Genomic DNA, 7219 nt, shown 5'->3' on the forward strand with positions numbered 1-7219 from the left:
GGCATCTTAAACAACTTACAGTGGTATAAGCAGAAGGCTGGAGGCCGTCCTGTCCTCCTGATGATCTTAACGAAGGGCGGAGAAGGGAAGAAACAGGAAAGGCTGACAGCTCAGTATGGAGAAAAAAGGACGGACAGCTCCCTGCACATCACAGCCACCCAGACAACCGATGCAGGGACCTATTTCTGCGCCGTGGCACAGTGCTCCCCAGGCACCTGCTGCCGGTACACAAACGTTGCCCCGAGAACCCAGAAAGAGCTTCTCATCTCTGCTCTAAGATCAGAAGCTACAGAAATGCGAAGTCACACTCTCTGTCAAGAGACAATATAATTCTCCTCTGTGATAATAGGAAAATCTGTAGAAATGCACTCTGCAGGATATATTTAATAGTTTTTATTTCTGAAACTCTGTTCTTGGTTTCCTTCTATGATATGTCTAGTGGAATTCCAAATATCTCAGGAAGTATCAGTGGATTCCGACAAAGTAAGACACAAATTTTCAAATAAAGGTTCTTTCATTGGTGCCACAGGTTTCTAAGCAGATTTTTAAAGATTTCAACACCAGTGGAAAGGATTTTGAGCGTTTTCTCCATAACTGATGAAAGAAATAAATATGTTCAGCCAAATTTAAGCATTACACAATGTCTAAATATATCAAACATTACTCGGAACATCATTGATGTGCACCACTTGTATGTTTGTATACAGCAGTTACATTTCTTCAAGGCTCATTTTAGCTCAACTGTATTGTGGAAGATTTGAAAATTAGACAGTTTTATCACATACTCACATTTTTACTGTACATTTTGCTGTACTCTTACTTTTTTGTTTGTGTAATTGTATTTTTAGGGAAAAGTGAGCACACCCAACCATGGCTTGTCCCTGTGGCTTATCCACTGGACATATGTTACAAGGACCTGCACTGTGTCTAACTGACTTAGCTGTCTATAATATTTCTTCTTCTAAAGAGCTATCCCTGGCCCCAGTTAGGGGAGAATGGGTGCAGTTCCTATCTAACTGCTTTGAGCTGAGAAAGGTTGATGTAGGGAAGACCACAGATTGGGACTCTCTTCGGGGACATTTTAATTGCCTCAAATAAAAATCAGGTTGAAATTTAGCAATTATAAACTCTCATTATAAAGACAATCTGGAGGATTTTGGTGAGAAAAAAAAGTCTAGCCCATTTGTGGTTTAGTTTACCTTTATGATCACTTGGAATTTGGCACCCTATAGGCAAGAATAAACAACTTTTTAAAGAAATTAGAGCATGCATAACCAAAGTATAAGTACTAATATAAAAAAGCAGGCTGGGGAGAGAACCATGTTTAGAAACTTTTTGAAGGACTAAACAAGTGGTTGTAACCTGCTGGCTCTGTCACTAATGGAGGTTATCTATAATTCTGATATTTTGCAATTTCCTTTTAGTTTTTAACTGTAAAAAAGATTTAAAATCTAATAATTATAAAAAACAATTTTAGCCAAAAAATTTTAAAGCTCTTGTTGAGCTCTTATAAATTTTACCATAGTTTTTTCTAATGATTCATAACAATGGTGATCCACCACTGTAGTTGCAAACTGCCGGAAGGGGTCAGCAATTGGAGCCCCTTCATATATCTAGCTTTATTACTATGGTCTTGACTTCATGTATCTTTAGGTTAGACTTTTCTACTGGGTGTTTAAGACCAAGTTAAGGTGAAATCTATATTAATTAGAAAATGTAAAACTCTTGAAGCTGTAGTCATAGGCCAGGACATTCTCAACAGAACTCCAGTTGTACAGAGAGTAGTACCAAGAATCAGCAAATGGCATCACATCAAGTTACAAACCTCTGCACAGCAAAAGAAACAACCAACAGAGGGAAAGAACAACACACAAAATAGGGGAAAAATTGACAGACCAAGGACTAATATTTAAAATATATATATATAAAGACCTCAAAGAAATCAGACCCCCCCAAAGAATAAAAGAACCAATCAAACAATGAGCGAGTGAAATGAATGGGCACTTTACAGAAAAAGGACAAATTCCTGATAAATACATGAACAAATGCTCAATGTCACTAGACATTATAGAAATGCAAATTAAAAAACATATAAATTCCCTCTTACCCCCAGAAAGGATGGCCATCATCAGGAAATAAAACTAAAAATGCTGGCATGGCTGCTGGGGAAAAGGGGCCCTCCTCCGTTGTTGGTGGCATAAGCTAGTACAATCACGATGGAAATCAGTACAGAGAGTCCTCAAACATTACAAGTAGAAATTTCATCTGACCCAGACTTTCCCCTAGTAGGTATCTCCCCCAAAAGTATTAAAGACATCATATTACAGTGGTACATGCCTACTCTTGTTTATAACACAATTCATAATAGCTAAATCTTGGAAGTGGTCTATATGTCCACTGACAGATAAACAGATAAAGAAAATGTGGTATTTACACACAGTAGAGGGCTACTCTGCCATAAAGAAAGATAAAACTTGCCGGGGATTTAGCTCAGCAGTTCGGTGGCCTGCCTTGCAAGTGCAAGGACCCGAGTTCAATCCCCGGTACCAAAAAAAAAAAAAAAAAAAAAAAAGATAAACTTGAGTCATTTGTTGGCAAATGGATGCACCTTGAGACTATAATGTTAAGTGAAATGAGTCAGACAAACAAGCTTAAACATCACATGCCCTTTCTTATATGAGAAACCCAAATTATAAATAAAAGATAGATAACTGGAAGTAGGGAGATAAATCTTTCTCAAATGAGAAGGGGATCAATAGATAGAGGGAGATAGGGGATGAAAAGAAGAAAATTAGTTTTGGTATATACATGTACCAATTCCACACAAGGAATGTAAAAAATGTACTACTAATTTATAAGAATGATTTGTGGGGGACAGTAGTGGGAATCAAACTCAGGACCTTGTGCTTACAAGGCAGTTGTGGCACCAGTGAGCTAAATCCCCAGCCTTCCAATGACTTTTTTTATGTTTACCATCATCTATTTGACAAGCCACTTCTAAAGAAATGATCAGTGTCATGGCAATGCAGTCCAAAATAGCAAAAAGGATTATATGTGAACTGGCTACAATTTCAGGAAATTGATAGATTAGAGATCCTTTTAAATCAAGAACTCAGAAGAAACTTGACAGTGATCCATCAAGAGATTTATGGATAGTTTTCTTTTTTACCCAACCAGCAGCTATTATTTCCAGAATCTCAGATGAAAGTGATTGTATAAGTTCTGGTGACCGGAAGGTTATAGCACAGAAAGCTGCTCCCCTCATGGCAACCAGGAAGTGTTGGACAAGAGAGCAAGGAACACGAGAGACAGAGAGCCAGGGGCGGGGGGGAGTGAAAACAAGGACAAGATATTACCTTCAAATAAATATACCTGGTGACCTACTTCCTCCAGTTCAGCCACACCTCTTAATAGCCCATGTAGCTATGAAGTCATCAGTAGATTAATCCTTTGACGATGTTAGCACCACATGACCTAAACACTTCTGTAGGCTCTCCCTTGGAACACTGCTTCATGGCAAATCAAGTGTTCAACACATGAACCCTTAGAGAGGCAGTTTAGATCCAAACCATAACACCTTCCCAGCTCCAGTGACTACTACTTCATTCTCTTCTTTTGAGACGAGTTTTTTGGTTTCCCTTTAGCTTTCATGAATGAGTAGGAACATGCACTTTTTTTCTTTCTCTGCCTGGCTTATGTCATATACGTGATGTGCTCCAGTTCCATCCACAATGCTGTAAATGACATAATTTATATATCCATTCATTTACGATAATGGCTGATTTCCATATCTTGGCTACCATGAATAGTGCTGCAAGGAACACATAGGGGGCATCTCTCAGATATAATTATTTCATTCCTGCTGCATAATACCCAGTAGTGGAAATTCAGGGAGATATTATTTTGTCTTGCTAGAACATTAACCCCTAGCACATTGGTCCTCTCAAAATATGCCCTCTTTTCTTTCTCCTTGTGTCTTCCCCCCTTATTTTATTCCTACATTCTCTTTTTTATTTGATATATTTTCTGTATTTTTAATCTATATGCCAAGTAGAAGGTAAATTAAATCACAAGCACTATAGAATAGAGGTGCATTCTAAATAGCTTCGTGAGTAATTCTGGTAAGAAAAAAGGAGCCTTAATGGCTAGGAATGAAATTAGTTCATGTATCAAAATAGCTGCTAAAAATAATTAACCTTTGAAGGTTAGAAAATACCCATATAATTACAATTTAAGTTAGGTTTTCCATCAAATTTAAGCTGAGGACAGTCTGATATTTTATGGCTTATTTTGTTAATTATTTCCTTCTTTATTATAGCCTTAGCAAAATGTCAGAATATCTTTTCTCTTATTAAAAGAGATTTATCCTTTCACTCTCTGACATTTTCAAGTTAGGAGATGAAATCTACAGAAACAAGAATTTGACTCACAATTTCAATTTGACTCTATGATTGGAGTTTATTGGCTTCCTCCTCCAAAATAACTCTGCTATGTAAAACACATATGAAGGATCAGTAACATGGTCTAAAAAGAATTTTAGTAGTCCATCAGAATGAGAGAAGAAAGGAGTTTATTCAGATCAGAGTATACTCTCAAAAGTCACAGCAGTCAAGATTCCAAGAGAGGAACCAAACAGTCAGGGTGAGAGATTGAGGTTTTTCTAAAGAGTTGAATATGTGGAAAATGGTTTAGGAAGCAAAGTTGGACAACTCAAGAAAGTTTTATCTGGGTTAACTGGTTCCTGCTGATCTCACAGGAACACCTGTATTGTTATCTAAAGTTGTACATTAAAGTAGCAAATTGACAAGGTTATTTGCTCCACTATCGCAGCAACCTCTTTAGAGTCATATTATTTATCTATACAAATTACCTCCTGGAGAGAAAGTGGACCAGGGCTCATTGGAAGGAAAAAATGGGCCTATTATGATTTGGATCTAAAATGTCCAGGCAAAGTCTTATGTATTAGGAAGATGATGGGATTCACTTATCAGTGAATTCATAATTGGCAAGATTAGTAGCTGAATGTGCTGTTAGAAAGTTAGTCCAGCCTAGGTGGATGTAGGTCACTGCAGGGATGGGGATGACCTGAAAAGATGATTCTTGTCTCCAGTGTTTGTCCTTCCCTTTCTGCTTCCTGGATGTCATGGGATTGATTATCAGTGCTTCCTCACCATGCCAATTCTACCTTGGAGCCAACCAGCCATGGACTGGACCCTTTGAAAACTGGGAGTCAAAATAAACCTCTCCTCATTTAAGTTGTAAGTATCTGACTTTTTTTTTCCTACAATGGAAAATCTGGCTAATACAGAAAAGTAATACCAACGGAGGGGTAATTGCTATGTGACTGTCCCTGGTCAGGTGAGTCAGGAGCCTTTGAAAATGGCTTTCAGGAGAAGTTGGGCAATTTGGGAGATACAAACTAGAGAAGCCCTAGAACGCTGTAAGCAGAACTTGGTGGGTGATTCTGCTCAGAACTCAGAAGGCCAAAATACTAACAGAACTGCAGATGGTAAGGTCGGCAATGGAGGTTTCAGTTGGAAACAACAAATACTCCATTGGCAGTTCAACCAGAGGCCATGTGTGTTATGCCCTGGCAGAAAATTTGTCTACATCTTGTCTATGTGCTGAAATTTGCAGGAAACTAAAGTGAACAGCAGTTTACAAATTAAAATGGTGGAAGAAATTTCAAGACAACCCAATAATCAGGCTATGGCATTGGTACTACAGGCTTCTTTTAGTCAGACAGATCTACAGTTAACAGTCAAGTTAAAAAGGAGGAATTGGATGATTTTTAAAATTTGTGGTTTCACCAGAAAGGAAGGACCAGCAAAATGGAACCTGAGCAGCATGGCTGTTGAACAGAGTGGTATTTTTAAAAGGCGAGTATTCACACTGGGATGATAGGAAAAGTGATGGGACGACACCTCAGTTATCGGCAAGCCTCAAAGTTTCATAGACTTAAGGAGGAAAAAGGGCAAACAACACTGAAAGACTGTTTTGAGAAGAGAGCCCCAGAAAGCCCAGCTTGCTTTCTTTTTTATACTGGTGATTGAACTGGAGACCTTCTACTTTTGAGGCAGGTGATGGAACCATTGAGCTAAATCCCTGGCCCAAGCCCAGCTTATTAGGAGTTTATTAAGGCTGCCTAGGGAAGTGTTTCCTCAGAGCTCAGCCAACAAAGCACACAAAGGACTCTGCATTCCTAGTAGCAGAGGCCAGGATGCTCCTCAAACTGGCAGCAGATCTTGGCATCATTCATATGGTACTGTTTATTCAGGCAGCAGAATGCAAGAGATGTGAGGTCATAGAAGCTTTCGTACAGATTTCAGGAGAAGGCTAAGAGGCCAGACCATGTGCCTCAGATAGAATAGTGGGTAAATCTGTGACAGTGAAGCTGAAAATACAGTGCTCCAGACATCGGGAATGAGGAACATCTGTTGAAGAAAACTGTGGGCAGTGAGTGGAGCCAGACCACAAGAGGGACCATGTGGGCTACAGTTGAGAAAGACAGAGAAGTTGATCTCACATCTCACACCACAGCTTGCCTTGGGAGCTGGACAGGGAAATACAGAACTTAGTGTTTGCCCTGTGAGGTTCTGGTCTTGCTTCAGTCTGATTTCTGTCTCTTCCCCTGTTGCTCCCTTATAGAATTGTAATGTTGACTCTGTCCCATCATTTATTTTAATTTTTTAGAGAGGCCCACAGCTAAGAGTTTGCTTTCAGTCTCAGAAGAGTCTTTGGATTTGAATGTTTTGGAAATCCTGGAACTATAAAGAATTTAGAAACTATTGGAGATAGACTAAATGTATTTTGCATGACAAGATGGACATAAGACTTTAGCGGGCCAGGAGCAGACTACTGTGAATCAAGGCTAAAATGTCTCCCCAGCAGTCTCACATGTTTGGAAGGTGACTGGATCATGGTGGCGCCACTCCTATCAGTGAATTCATCAGGAGCTGAAGTGCTGTTAGGAGATAGATCTCTGCAGGCATAATCTTGAAAGGTGTAGTCTTGTTCCCAGCTTCTTCCTTCCCTTCTGCTTTCTGGGGAGCAGTGCTTTTCTTCCATGTCCTTATATCTACAAATCATGGACTAAATCCTGGAAAAAACACAAACCAAAAATAAATTCTGTGCCTGTAAGCTTTAGGTGTTGAGTATTTCGTCCCCGTGATGGCAAATCTGACAAATACAAAATCTTATTTTTATCTTGTGGTGTTTC

Source organism: Fukomys damarensis, unplaced genomic scaffold (genome assembly GCF_012274545.1).
Source record: "Fukomys damarensis isolate Sample0158 unplaced genomic scaffold, DMR_v1.0_HiC HiC_scaffold_17, whole genome shotgun sequence".
In the NCBI taxonomy this organism is placed as follows: Eukaryota; Metazoa; Chordata; class Mammalia; order Rodentia; family Bathyergidae; genus Fukomys; species Fukomys damarensis.